General features: G+C 47.7%; 1 protein-coding gene across 1 annotated transcript in view; it reads left to right on the plus strand.

Moving 5' to 3' along the window:
- Nucleotides 1-15,236, plus strand: part of LOC142312276 (uncharacterized) — a 168,640-nt gene that overhangs the window by 81,722 nt on the left and 71,682 nt on the right.

Raw genomic sequence — 15,236 nt, forward strand, 5'->3', positions numbered from 1 at the left:
TTATATGGTAAACCTGATGCGTCAGTGGGATGCCTTTGGTCAGTACGAGATCGTAGATACCAAACATGTATAGGTTTACTTTCATCTAAGGGGTTACATAGGTTGAAAAAAGACCTAGGTCCATCTAGTTCAACCTTCCTCCACCAATTCTACATTTTGTCACTAAGTCACTTATAACCAACAATGTTGTGTGTACTGAGGAAATCATCCAGCCCTTTTTAAAAGCTGTTAGGCTATGTGCCCACGTTGCGTTTTTACATGCTTTTCTGCAGCGTTTTCAACTGCACCTTTTTAATGCCAAAATGCATGCGTTGTGATTTACCAGCAAAGTCTATGAGAAATAGGGATTTCTTGTGCACACCATGCTGTTCTAAACGCTGCGTGAAATTTGCATATTTTTGGGCAAAAACTCTGCTTTTAAAGAAGCAACATGTCAATTGTTTTTGCCATTTTGGCTGCGTTTCCCATCCATTCAATTTAATACAAAACTGCAGCGTTTCTAAAAGCACTGGAAAAGCACTAAAAACTCATGAAAACAGCAAGGTGCGCATAGGCTACTTTCTTTGCGTTTTACATGCCTTTTTAAAGCCAAAAGCATTGCCCTTTCTGCCAGAGAATGCTTTTTGAACTGCAACTACCTCGAAGCAACGTGGGCATATAGCCTTATAGTATGTACTATTACTACCTCTTGTGGTTTGGCATTCCACAGTCTGACTGCTCTAACTGTAAAGAACTCTTTCCTATTTAGCTGCTGGAATCGCTTTTCTTCCTCTTGCAGTGAATGGCCCCTGGTCCTTAGTACTGTCTTTGGAAGGAAATAAATATGTGCCAGTGCTTTATATTGACCACACATGTATTTATACAAATGAGATCTCCTTTGAAACGTCTTTTTTTGTTTTAAGCTAAACAAGTCTAACTGTTTTAACCTCTCATCATATGGGACGCCTCCATTCGTTGCAATAATCTAGTTAAGCGCCTTTGAACTGACTATGTTCTGAATGTCCTTTTTAAAATGTGGAGCCCAAAACTGGATCCCATATTCCAGATGTGGCCTTAAGGGTGCTTTACACGCTACGACATCACTAGCAATCTCGTTAGCGATGTGACACGTCAGATTGCAGATGCGATCTGCCGAGATCGCACATGTAACCGGCACTATAAAAACGACCTATGTGCGATCTCGGCAGATCGCATCTGCGATCTGGCATGTCAAATCTCTAACGAGATCGCTGGCGATGTCGCAGCGTGTAAAGCACCCTTTACAATTGATTTATAGAGGGGTAACAATACATTGGGATCCTGGGATCTAATCTCTCTTTTTATACACCCTAAAATCTTGTTTGCTTTAGCAGCTGCTGCTTGACATTGAGTGCTGCTGCTCAGCTAATTTGTAATAAGAATACCCAAGTCCTTCTCCTGTTCTGTAGTCCCGAGTTTACTTCCATTTAATGTATACGTAGCTATAGGATTACTCCGTCCTAGGGGCATTACTTTACAATTATCAACAATAAATCCCATTTGCCAAGTATCTGCCCACTCTGACATCTTAAGCCCCCGTCACATTTAGCGACTTACCAGCGATCCCGAAAATGATGCAAACTGATGAGGATCGCTGGGAGGTCGCTGGTGAGATATCACACAGTCAGACCTTACCAATGACTCAGTAACGATACAGGTCGCAGTAGCGACCTGTATAACGATCTCTGCTGTCTTTGGGACCCTGTCACACAGTGTCAAACATAGCGATGCGTTCTGCCCAGCAGGACATCGCCTTTGAAGAAAATAAACCAGAACAGTGTGTAACAATCAGCGATTTCACATCAGGGGCCAGGTCGCTGCTTAGTGTCACACATAACAAGATCGCTGGTGAGACCCCTATTACGTCACAAAACTTGTGACTCAGCAGCGATCTCATTATGTGAGAAGTACCCCTTATCCAGATCTTTTTGTAATATTGTACTATTAAAGTCCGTTTTTAATATCCTACATAGTTTGTCATCAGCAAAGATTGACATTTTACTATCTATCCCATCCACAAGGTCATTAATAGAGATTAAAAAGGATCGGTCCTACTCCTAGCACAGATCCCTGCGGCACCCCACTGCTAACTATAGCCCATTTAGAGAATGTATCATTTATAACTACTCTTTGATTCCTATCTTTTAGCCAATTCCTTACCCAGTTGCATATACAGTTAGGTCCAGAAATATTTGGACAGTGACACAATTTTCGCGAGTTGGGCTCTGCATGCCACCACATTGGATTTGAAATGAAACCTCTACAACAGAATTCAAGTGCAGATTGTAACGTTTAATTTGAATGTTTGAACAAAAATATCTGATAGAAATTGTAGGAATTGTACACATTTCTTTACAAACACTCCACATTTTAGGAGGTCAAAAGTAATTGGACAAATAAACCAAACCCAAACAAAATATTTTTATTTTCAATATTTTGTTGCGAATCCTTTGGAGGCAATCACTGCCTTAAGTCTGGAACCCATGGACATCACCAAACGCTGGGTTTCCTCCTTCTTAATGCTTTGCCAGGCCTTTACAGCCGCAAGAAGAAAACCTATAATCAGGAGTATATTCATCCCAGGTGTACCTTTGCCAAGGTCAAGTTCAGGAATACAACCAAACACTTTAACTCAATTATTCCATGAACTTAATATATAAAAATATTTTATTGATTAAAAACTATACACATATATAAAAAGACAGACATAGACCAAACAAATGAGGGAAGGGCACAATAAATGTAAAGGGTGGCCTAGGGAGCAAATATCTCAGTACCATTACATTAGCAATTCATCAATTTTGGTATATATAATGTTTACATACATTACAAAGTCAGAATAGACAAATAATGAAGTAGAACAAACCCTAGAATGAGTATAATATGTACAATTCAAGGGAGTAAAGGTACAGAATAACTGGCAGCATGTACATGTCAGCATTTAATATACAAAGAATTATTCTTATGATTATTATAGAGATTCACTAGATCATGATAGCAGAAATTAGATTATTAGATAGATCTCTATGTCTAGAATCATATAGAATAAATAAGCATCATGTGTGGATCATAAGATAGTAGCAAAAGACACCCAATGGTGCAAGCTACAAAAATGGCATGCATCAATCATTAAATCATATATAGAGAGAACTCCCTCAGATGATGTATAGCGTTATTGAAATCCAATTATATCGCCAAATAGGTATAATCTCAAGGAACTCTATAAAAAATCAATCAGAGGACCGCACAAAAATAGAAGTGCAGGACCAAAGTGCCATACATAATGTGTTACAGAACAGCTGTCAGCAGCAATTGACCTAGTATAGTAATATCAGTACCAGAGCTCAACCATGGCCAAAAAAGTTAGTAGCCCACCCTCACCAAACACTCCCGCGAATCCTTTGGAGGCAATAACTGCCTTAAGTCTGGAACCCATGGACATCACCAAACGCTGGGTTTCCTCCTTCTTAATGCTTTGCCAGGCCTTTACAGCCGCAGCCTTCAGGTCTTGCTTGTTTGTGGGTCTTTCCGTCTTAAGTCTGGATTTGAGCAAGTGAAATGCATGCTCAATTGGGTTAAGATCTGGTGATTGACTTGGCCATTGCAGAATGTTCCACTTTTTTGCAGTCATGAACTCCTGGGTAGCTTTGGCTGTATGCTTGGGTTTATTGTCCATCTGTACTATGAAGCGCCGTCCGATCAACTTTGCGGCATTTGGCTGAATCTGGGCTGAAAGTATATCCCGGTACACTTCAGAATTCATCCGGCTACTCTTGTCTGCTGTTATGTCATCAATAAACACAAGTGACCCAGTGCCATTGAAAGCCATGCATGCCCATGCCATCACGTTGCCTCCACCATGTTTTACAGGGGATGTGGTGTGCCTTGGATCATGTGCCGTTCCCTTTCTTCTCCAAACTTTTTTCTTCCCATCATTCTGGTACAGGTTGATCTTTGTCTCATCTGTCCATAGAATACTTTTCCAGAACTGAGCTGGCTTCATGAGGTGTTTTTCAGCAAATTTAACTCTGGCCTGTCTATTTTTGGAATTGATGAATGGTTTGCATCTAGATGTGAACCCTTTTGTATTTACTTTCATGGAGTCTTCTCTTTACTGTTGACTTAGAGACAGATACACCTACTTCACTGAGAGTGTTCTGGACTTCAGTTGATGTTGTGAACGGGTTCTTCTTCACCAAAGAAAGAATGCCTCGATCATCCACCACTGTTGTCATCCGTGGACGCCCAGGCCTTTTTGAGTTCCCAAGCTCACCAGTCAATTCCTTTTTTCTCAGAATGTACCTGACTGTTGATTTTGCTACTCCAAGCATGTCTGCTATCTCTCTGATGAATGTTTTCTTTTTTTTCAGCCTCAGGATGTTCTGCTTCACCTCAATTGAGAGTTCCTTAGACCGCATGTTGTCTGGTCACAGCAACAGCTTCCAAATGCAAAACCACACACCTGTAATCAACCCCAGACCTTTTAACTACTTCATTGATTACAGGTTAACGAGGGAGACGCCTTCAGAGTTAATTGCAGCCCTTAAGCCTGCTTTACACCAGGCAATCTATCGTGCGATAGATCGTCGGGGTCATGGTTTTTGTGACGCACATCCGGCATCGCTGGCGATGCCAGCCTGTGTGACACCTCCTAGCGACGCAGTATCGCTCACAAATCGTGAGTCGGGTACTGCTCGTTAGGTTCCATAATATCGGTTACTTTAGTCGCCCATCGTTTCCGTGGTAGCACACGTCGCTCCGTGTGACACCACAGGAACGATGAGCAGCTCACCTGCCTCCCGCGGCCGCCGCCGTCTCTATGTGGAAGGAAGGAGGTGGGCGGGATGTTTACGTCCCGCTCATCTCCGCCCCTCCGCTTCTATTGGCCGGCGCCCGTGTGACGTCGCTGTGACGCCGAACGTCCCTCCCACTCCAGGAAGTGGACGTTCGCCGCCCACAGCGAGGTCGCACGAGAGGTAAGTATGTGTGACGGGGTTTAGTAACTTTGTGCGACACGGGCAGCGATTTGCCCGTGACGCAAAAAGGACGGGGGCGGGTACGATCGATTGTGAAATCGCACAATCGGTCGTACCGTGTAAAGCAGGCTTTAGAGTCCCTTGTCCAATTACTTTTGGTCCCTTGAAAAAGAGGAGGCTATGCATTACAGAGCTATGATTCCTAAACCCTTTCTCCGATTTGGATGTGAAAACTCTCATATTGCAGCTGGGAGTGTGCACTTTCAGCCCATATTAGATATATAATTGTATTTCTGAACATGTTTTTGTAAACAGCTAAAATAACAAAACTTGTGCCACTGTCCAAATATTTCTGGACCTAACTGTAGTTTCCCCTAGTCCTTGCTTCCGGAGCTTTAATATAAGGCTTTTATGTGGTACAGTATCAAATGCCTTTGCAAAGTCCAAATAAATCACATTAGCTGCATTACCAATATCCAGGTTTGCACTTACCTCCTCATAGAACCCCAACATGTTGGTTAGACACGACTTATCTTTCATGAATCCATGCTGTTTGTCAGTTATTATATTATTTTCTGCAATACATTTTTGCATGTCATCCCTTAAAATGCCCTCAAAATCTTTGCATACTACTGATGTCAGGCTTACTGGATGGTAGTTGCCTGGATCTACCCTCTTACCTTTCTTAAATATCGGTACCACATCAGTAATCCTCCAATCCTGAGGCACTAACCCTGATACAAGCAAGTCTTAAGGCTGCTTTACACGGTACGACCGATTGTGCAATTTCACAATCGATCGTACCCGCCCCTGTCCTTTTTGCGCCACGGGCAAATCGCTGCCCGTGTCGCACAAAGTCGGTAACCCCCGTCACACGTACTTACCTCTCGTGCGACCACGCTGTGGGCGGTGAACGTCCACTTCCTGGAGTGGGAGGAACGTTCGGCGTCACAGCGACGTAACACGGCGGCGGCCGCGTGACGCAGGTGAGCTGCTGTTCATCGTTCCCGGGGTGTCACACGGAGCGGCGTGTGCTACCACGGAAACAATGAACAACTAAATTAAACGATATTATGGAACCTAGCGACCAGTACACGACTCACAATTTGTGAGCGATACTGCGTCGCTAGGAGGTGTCACACAGGCCGGCATCGCCAGCGATGCCGGATGTGCGTCACAAAAACCGTGACCCCGACGATCTATCGCACGATAGATTGTCTGGTGTAAAGCAGCCTTTAGTAGATGAGATACAGTGGTCTGTCGATTTACTGAGCTCAATTCCCTCAATATTCGAGGATGAATGCCATCTGGCCCGGGGGATTTGTCAATGTTTAATTTACTCAGACTCAGTTGTACTTCTTTTTGTGTTAAATTAATTTTATCAGGTGGTGAACTTTGATTTTTGACTTGTTAAATAATCCCTGGAACAGTGCAGGGTCCAGCGGTCCTTTGTGAACGCTGATGAGAAGTGCCTGTTTAATATCTGTCTTTTCTTTGTCCTCTATGTTAAAAAATAAATGTGTTATTTATTTTTCTTTAACCCCTTAATGACCCTTGACGTACTGGGTACGTCATGGTGACATGTTGCTAAACGACCCATGACGTACCCAGTATGTCATGGCGAAATCGCGGCCCCAGAGCCCCGGTGAGTGCGATCGGTGTAATTAAAGAGAAGATTTGGGAAGGAGGGGACCTCTGCCTGACCTCAGGAGGGGTGGTGTTTCCTCCCCGAACCTACAGAGGCTGTGATTGGCTGAAAAACGCCGCTCAGCCAATTACAGTCACTATAATGTGTCAGCCATTGAATATGGCTGACACATTGAAATCCAGCCATAATCAGTGCAGCTGTAGCACTGATGACTGGCTGGAGCAGGGTGATCGGTGCTTCACCCGCCCCCAGCTCTGATTGGAGAGACCGGTCTTGTGACCGATCTCTCCAATCACCGTGGATCTGGTGCCGGTGACCTGTAGGTGACCGCTCCTTTCCGCTTCACTCCGTCCGTGAAAGCTGAGGAGAGCGGTCGCTGCGGGTGCCCATCGGTAAGTTATAGCCCCCCCGATCCACCGCTGCCCCCGATCCCCCTCTGCTCCCGCCTGCCCCTGTCCCCACCGCCCGCCACGCCGCTGTCCCCGCCCACCACACAGCTGTTCCCGCCGCTGTCCCCGCCCACCACGCCGCTGTCCCCACCGCCCACCACGCCGCTGTTCCTGCCGCCACTGCCCCCTTTCAGTTGCACCCACCTTTTTCAGCCGCCGCTGCCCCCGAATCGGCCGCCACTGTTCCCGATCGGCCGCCACCTCCTCCATCGGCTGCCCCTTCTCCATCTGCCACTACACCTGATCGGCCGCCACTGCACCCGATCGGCCGCCACTGCACCCGATCGGCCGCCGCCTCCTCCATCGACTGCCACGGCACCTGATCGTCCGCCGCCCTCCATGTGCTGCCTCCCCCCCTCCATGTGCTGCCTCCCCCCACCTCCATGTGCTGCCTCCCCCCACCTCCATGTGCTGCCTCCCCCCACCTCCATGTGCTGCCTCCCCCCACCTCCATGTGCCATCGCTCTCTCCCATCAGACTCTGCCCCCCTCCCTGATCTGCTGCCTGCTCTCTCCCATTCTCTTCATCTACTGCCCCCTCTCACCCTCCTTCATCTGCTGCCTCCTTCATCTGCTGCCCCCTTCACCTGCTGCCCCCTTCACCTGCTGCCCCCTTCATCTGCTGCCTCCTCTGTCTGCTGTGGTCCTGCTGCCTAGATCCATCCTGTAAGGTAGCTATCCCCAATCTCACCTCCCACCCCCCCATCCTCCGCCGCTTCTCCATCCACTGCGCCCTTTCCCATCCTCCATCCGCTGCGCCCTTTCTCATCTACCACTCCTCCATTCGCTGCGCCCTTTCCCATCCTCCATCCGCTGCGCCCTTTCTCATCTGCCATTCCTCCATCCGCTGCGCCTTTTCCCATCCGCCATCCTCTGCCGCTCCTTCATCCGCTGCGCCCTTTCCCATTCTCCATCCGCTGCGCCCTTTCCCATTTTCCATCCTCTGTCGCGCCCTCTCGCATCGCAGTATCTAGCAAAGTTGCTCACTTTCAGACAGGAGTGGATGATGCGATGCGAGACTCTTGCATTGCTCTCACGTTTGGCACTGGTCTTAGTGGCAGGCACTCATATTTTTTTTATTCATTTTTTTTTTTACTGACGTCCGTTTTTTTATTTCGCCAAACTAAAATTTTTTTGTATTTTCTTTCTAGATCTTCTTTGTTCGAAAAAGACACAAGCACACACACACACAAACACACACACACATAAACTAAATAAATTATTTTTTCTCACACACAAACACGAAATAAAGTTTTTGTACACACACCACATATACAATGTACCGATCCTCACGATCCCAGAGACAGTATTCAGATGAGGAGGCATATGCCTTTGTTGCCTCCGAGCCTGATAGCGAGGGAGATGACCCCACATTCCTCTGTTCCTCCCAAACCGCTTCCTCCTCCAGTGACGAAGGACCACCGCGAAGACGTCGCAGGACGAAGTATCGGTCACGGCCCAGGGGAGAAGAGCCGGGGCCCAGGGGAGAAGAGCCGGGGCCCAGGGGAAAAGACTCTGAGCAGAGCGTGAGTGAGCCCCAGCACTAGTGCTAGGGACACCCAACCTAGCACTAGTGACCGGGTATGGACCCCCAGTCCCTGAAAATTTTGCACCACAGATTCCTGAGTTTCTTCCCCACTCAGGAATCCAGTTTGATACTACCAACCTTGGAGCAATAGACTTTTTCAAAGTTTATTTCTCTGAAGAGTTCGTCAGTCTCATGGTGGTGCAAACGAATCTCAACGCCCAATGATTTTTGGCCCAAAATGCTGACTCCGCATTTTCTAGCTGGACCCCGACGGATTCAGTAGAAACGTTGAAGTATTGGGGTCTCACTCTTCACATGGGGCTGGTGAAGAAGTCACAACTTCATCAATATTGGAATGTTAATATTTTATACAACACTCCAGTATTTGGCATGGTTATGACCCGTAAGCGTTTTGAGGCCATGCAGAAATTTTTACATTTTAGGGACAATTTGGATTGTCTTCCCCGCGATGACCCGAATTTTGACACTGTTCAAAATTCGTCCGGTCATCGAACACTTCAGAAGTAAGTTTGCTGAAGTGTACGTTCCCCAGAGGGAAATTTGTGTGGATGAATCCCTCATCCACTTCAAGGGGAGACTGAAGTTTCGCCAGTACCTGCCCAGTAAAAGGGCAAGGTACGGCATTAACCCCTTCACGACCACGGGCAGTAAAATTACGTCCTATTTTAACGTGACTTAACAACCAGGGACGTAATTTTACGGCCTAAACTTCATTTGATTGCCGTGGCCATAGCAACGGCTTTCAAATGATGTCCCTTGCTGTTTCTTACAGCAGGGGACCTTTGCTTGACCCCAGGGGGGGTGGCATCGCCACCCCCCATAGGCGATCGATGTGATTGGCTGTTCAAATCGGAACCGCCAATCACATTGATCACGCTGTTTTCGGCAAAAAAAAATGCCAAAAATAGTGTGATCTTGTAAAATCCAGCTAGGACCGGGGCTGCAGCACCTCCGATCATTGGCTGGAAGCAAGCAGACACCGTGGCCCCCCCTGCAGCACTGATTGGAGCGATCGTGCTATGACGCGCAATCGCTCCAATCAGTGTGCAGTGGGGCGGTCTGATCTGCCGGTGGCCGCCCTCCCCAGGCCTGTGCTGGTCTGGGGACCCTCCCCCAACATGTCTGCAGCGTGCAGCACTGGCTGGTACTAGTGGTACCACGCCATCGCTGCTGCTGCCGCTGCTGTCACGGAGCAGGAGCGGTGAGTATTGTGCTCACCTTGCAGCCCCTGCGCGCTTCCGTAATGGCCCCTGCTCGTGCCCCCCTGCGATCTGTCCCCCCCCCCCCGACATCCCGATCTGCCCCCCCGACATCCCGATCTGCCCCCCGCCATCTCTATTCTGCAGCTCCTCCGGTATCCCTCCTCCCCTGCTCTCTTGCAGCCCCTGTGCGCTCTTGTGATTTGCTCTCTCTGCACGCTCCCATAATGGCCCCTGCCCGTGCCCCCCTGCGATCTGCCCCCCGCCATTTCGATCTTCCCCCCCAACATCCCGATCTGCCCCCCCACATCCCGATCTGCCCCCCCACATCCCGATCTGCCCTCCGACATCCCGATCTGCCCCCCCCGACATCCCGATCTGCCCCCCCGACATCCCGATCTGCCCCCCCGACATCCCGATCTGCCCCCCCCAACATCCCGGTCTGCCCCCAGACATCCCGGTCTGCCCCCAGACATCCCGGTCTGCCCCCAGACATCCCGGTCTGCCCCCAGACATCCCGGTCTGCCACCCGACATCCCAGTCTGCCCCCCGACATCCCAATCTGACGGTCTCCTCCGTGATCTCTATTCTGCAGCTCCTCCGGTATCTCCCCCCTCTGCTCTCCCCCTCTGCTCTCCCCCTCTGCTGTCCCCCTCTGCTGTCCCCATCCCCCTCTGCTGTCCCCCCGACGTCCTCTTACCTGTCTTCACCGGCCGATCACATCTGCCTCCATTGCTGGGTCCTTCTTCCTGGGTCTTCTGCTGAGCTGTCCAACTTCCTGCCTGCTGGCTGCTTCTGTAAAGCTGTTCCTTGCCTTCTGTTCCTCCTGCTAATCCTCTGGGTACTGTGAGTATAACTTTTTTTTTTTCTTTTTTTCCTCTATCCCCTTTTTATTTTTACACCTCATGCGTCCGTGCGTCCCGCCAAGCGCTGATCAGGGATGCAGATAACGTATCTGCATCCGTGGTCAGTTTTCGGCGGGACTTTTTTTCCCGTATTCCCGACGCTTTTTGTATCGCATCTGTCCGTGCGTCCCGCCGAGCGCTGATCAGGGATGCACATAACGGATCGGCATCCCTGCTCAATTTTTGGCGTGACAAAAAGCATCGGGGATACAGAAAAAAAAGTCACGCCAAAAATTGAGCAGGGATGCCGATCCGTTATGTGCATCCCTGATCAGCGCTCGGCGGGACACACGGACTGATGCAATACAAAAAGCGTCGGGGATACGGAAAAAAAAGTATCGCATCTGTCCGTGCGTCCCGCTGAGCGCGGATCAACATCCCTGCTCAATTTTTGGCGTGATTTTTTTTTTTTTCCGTATCCCCAGCGCTTTTTGTATCTCATCCGACCGTGCCTCCTGCAGCGGCCGACCAGTGCACTGCGTCTGTGCGTTTGAGAAGTCAAATGGCGTTCCTTGTCTTATGAGCCCCGCCATGCGCCCAAACAATTGATTTCCACCACATGTGAGGTATCTGCGTACCCGGGAAAAATTGCACAATACGTTTTATGGTGCATTTTTTCCTGATACCGTTGTAAAAAGAAAAAAAAAAAAGCTACCTTGTTGCTGCAAAAATTTTAAAATTTTTTTTTAAAAAAAATAAATAATTTTCACGGTTCAATGTTATCAACTTTCAGTGGAGCCCCTGGGGGTACAAGGGGCTCACTAAACATCTACATAAATTCCTTGAGGGGTCTAGTTCCAAAATGGGGTAATTTGTGGGGGAGCTCCACTGTTTAGGCACCATGGGGGGGGGTCTAAAAACGTGACATGGCGTCCGCTAATGATTCCAATCAATTTTGCTGTCAAATGGTGCCCTTCTCTTCTGAGCCCCGCCATGCGCCCAACAATTACTTTCCACCACATGTGAGGTATCTGCGTACTCAGGAGAAAATGGACAATACATTTTATGTTGCATTTTTTCCCGATACCCTTGTGAAAAAAAGCTACCTAGTTGAAGCAACAGTTTTGTGGTAAAAAAATTTTTTTTTTCTTTTCACGGCTCAACGTTATAAACTTCTGTGAAGCTCCCAGGTGTTCAAAGTGCTCATCAAACATCTAGAAAAAATATTTGAGGGCTCTAGTTTCCAAAATGGGGTCACTTGTGGGGGAGCTCCATTGTTTAGGCACCTCAGGGGGTCTTCAAACTCGACATGGCGTCCGCTAATTAGTGCAGCTAATTTTGTGTTCAAAAATTCAAATGGCGCTTCTTGTCTTTCGACCTCTGCCGTGCACCCAAACAATTGATTTTTACCCCATATGGGGTATCAGCGTACTCAGGAGAAAATGCACAATAAATTGTAGGGTGCACTTTCTCTTTTCTCCCTTGTAAAAATGAAAATTTTATGGCTAAAGTAACATTTTTGTGTTAAAAAGTAAAATTTTCATTTTTTCCTTCCACATTGCTTTGGTTCCTGTGACGAACCTAAAGGGTTAATAAACTTCTTGGATGTGGTTTTGAGCAGTGTGAGGGGTGCAGTTTTTAGAATGGGGTCACTTTTGGGTATTTTCTGTCACCTCGGCCTCTCAAAGTCACTTCAAATGTGATGTGGTCCCTAAAAAAAAATTTTGTAAATTTTGTTGGAAAAATTAGAAATTGCTGATGAACTTTGACCCCTTCTAACTTCCTAACGAAAAAAAAAATTCTTTCGAAAATTGTGCTGATGTAAAGTTGACAAGTGGGAAATGTTATTTAGTAACTATTTTGTGTGACATATTTCTCAGATTTATGGGCATAAATTTTCAAAGTTTGAAAATTGCGAAATTTTCCAAATTTTCGCACAATTTCTTAAATTTTCACAAATAAACGCAAAAAGTATCGGCCTAAATTTACCACTGACATGAAGTACAATATGTCACGAAAAAACAATGTCAGAATCGCCAGGATCCGTTGAAGCGTTCCAGAGTTATAACCTGTCAAAGTGACACTGGTCAGAATTGCAAAAAATGGCCCGGTCATTAGGGTGTTTTAGTGGCCGGGGGTGAAGGGGTTAAACTCTATAAGTTGTGCGAGAGTACCTCAGGGTACACTCACAACTGTAGAGCTTACAAAGGGAAGGACATGCAGATCCAACCTGCGGGAATGCCCAGCTTGCGGTACTGTCCGGAAAAATCAGAGGGACCTCCCTGTGACGCTAATTGGGCAGCTGCTCCCAGAAGGTGAGAGTAGAGCCCAATGTAGCGACAACATTGTTGTGGTCAAGGACAGAAGGGATGTCCTTTTCTTGACCACAATTACATGGTCCCGGCACCACGGCACAGGTTCGCAAACCGGACTGTGCCTTGGGGTACAACAAACATATGGGAGGAGTTGATCTTTCCGATCAAGTCCTCCAGCCCTATAATGCCATGCGGAAGGTGAAGGTGTGGTATAAGAAGCTGGTTGTGCACATCATGCAGATGGCACTGTACAATACATTCGTGCTCTCACGAGGTGCAGGCCAGACCAACACCTTCCTTCAGTTCCAGGAAGCAGTCATCAAGACCTTGATGTTTGGAAGAGAAGAAGCAGCTGTCCCTAGCCCCTCTGGAACTGCAAGTGCCCGCATGGTACCAGGGCAACATTTCCCTGGTGAGGTACCGCAAACCACCGGAAGAGGAAGATCGCAGAAAAGGTGTCGGGTGTGCTATAGCAGGGGGGTGAGGAAGGACACAGTGTTTCAATGCGACACTTGTCCTGATAAACCTGGACTTTGTGTGATAAACTGCTTCAAAGTCTATCACTTATCCGGGTACTAAACTAACATGTGCCATCCCAACATTCCTCCATAACACACCATCCTGATATACTCTACAAAACACACACACAAAACGCCGTACGCCACATAGACGGGGTGGAGGGGAGACCTCATGTGCGCCACATAGAAGGGGGGGACCTTCCGAACGCCACAAAGACGGGGGGGGGGGGAGACCTGATGTACGCCACATAGAAGGGGGGGACCTTCCGTACGCCATATAGATGGGGGGGACCTTCCGTACGCCACATAGTAGGGGGGGGAGACCTGATGTACGCCACATAGAAGGGGGGGGGACCTTCCGTACGCCACATAGACGGGGGGTGGGGAGACCTGATGTGCGCCACATAGAAGGGGGGGACCTTCCGTACGCCACATAGACGGGCGGGGACCTGACGTACGTCACAGACGGGGGGGGGACCTGATGTACGCCACATAGACGGGGGGACCTGACGTACGCCACAGACGGGGGCGGGTGGGGGCTGGATCTTCCATATGCCATATAGGCGGGAAGGGGGGGGACCTGAGGTACACCACACAAATGTGGGGGACCTGATGCACACCACACAGACGGAGGACCTGACATACACCACACAGACAAGGGGGGAGGGACCTGATGTATACACCACACAACACAGACGGGGGAAGGACCTGACGTACACTACTCAGCACACACATGACGGCCTGATGTACCCTACACACATATACCACACTATAAAATTGACATACCAGGTCCCTGCTAATATACAGCACTCCTTCCCTTTGGAGCCCTGCCGTGCGCCCAAACAGTGGTCTACTGCCACATTTGAGGTATCAGCATACTCGGGACAAATTGTCCAACAAATTTTGCAGTCTATTTTATCCTGTTAACCCTGTAAAAATTAAAAAATTGAGCCTAAAATAACATTTTTGTGGAAAAAAGTACTTATTTGTTTTTACGGCTCAATGTATGAAGCGCCTGAGGGTTAAAAGTGCTCATTATCCATCTAGATTTATGCCATGGGGGGTATAGTTTCCAAAATGAGGTCACTTGTGGAGGAGCTCCATTGTATATGCACCTCAGGGGGTCTCCAAACACAACATGGCATCCGCTATCTATTCCAGACAGTTTTGCTTTTGAAAAGTCAAATGACACTCCTTGCCTTCTGAGCCCTGCTGTGCGCCCAAACAATTGATTACCACCACATATGAGGTATCTGTGTACTCAGGAGAAATTGCACCATACATATTATGGTGCAATTTTTCCTGATACCCTTGTGAAAAAAAAAGCTACCTGGTTGAAGTGGTTTTTTGTGGTAAAAAAAATAATTTGTATTTTCACGGCTTAACGTTATTAACTTTTGTGAAGCCCCCAGAAGTTCAAAGTGCTCACTAAACATCTAGATAAATTCCATGAGTGGTCTAGTTTCCAAAATGGGGTCACTTGTGGGGGAGCTCCATTGTTTAGGAACCTCAGGGGGTCTCCAAACACAACATGGCATCCGCTAACTATTCCAGACAATTTTGCGTTTGAAAAGTCAAATGACACTCCTTGCCTTCTGAGCCCTGCTGTGCGCCCAAACAATTGATTTCCACCACATATGAGATATCATTGTACTCAGGAGAACACGCACAATTTATTTTATGGAGCATTTTTTCCTGATGCCCTTGTGAAAATGCTAAA

Source organism: Anomaloglossus baeobatrachus, chromosome 5 (assembly GCF_048569485.1).
Source record: "Anomaloglossus baeobatrachus isolate aAnoBae1 chromosome 5, aAnoBae1.hap1, whole genome shotgun sequence".
NCBI classification, from domain to species: domain Eukaryota; kingdom Metazoa; phylum Chordata; class Amphibia; order Anura; family Aromobatidae; genus Anomaloglossus; species Anomaloglossus baeobatrachus.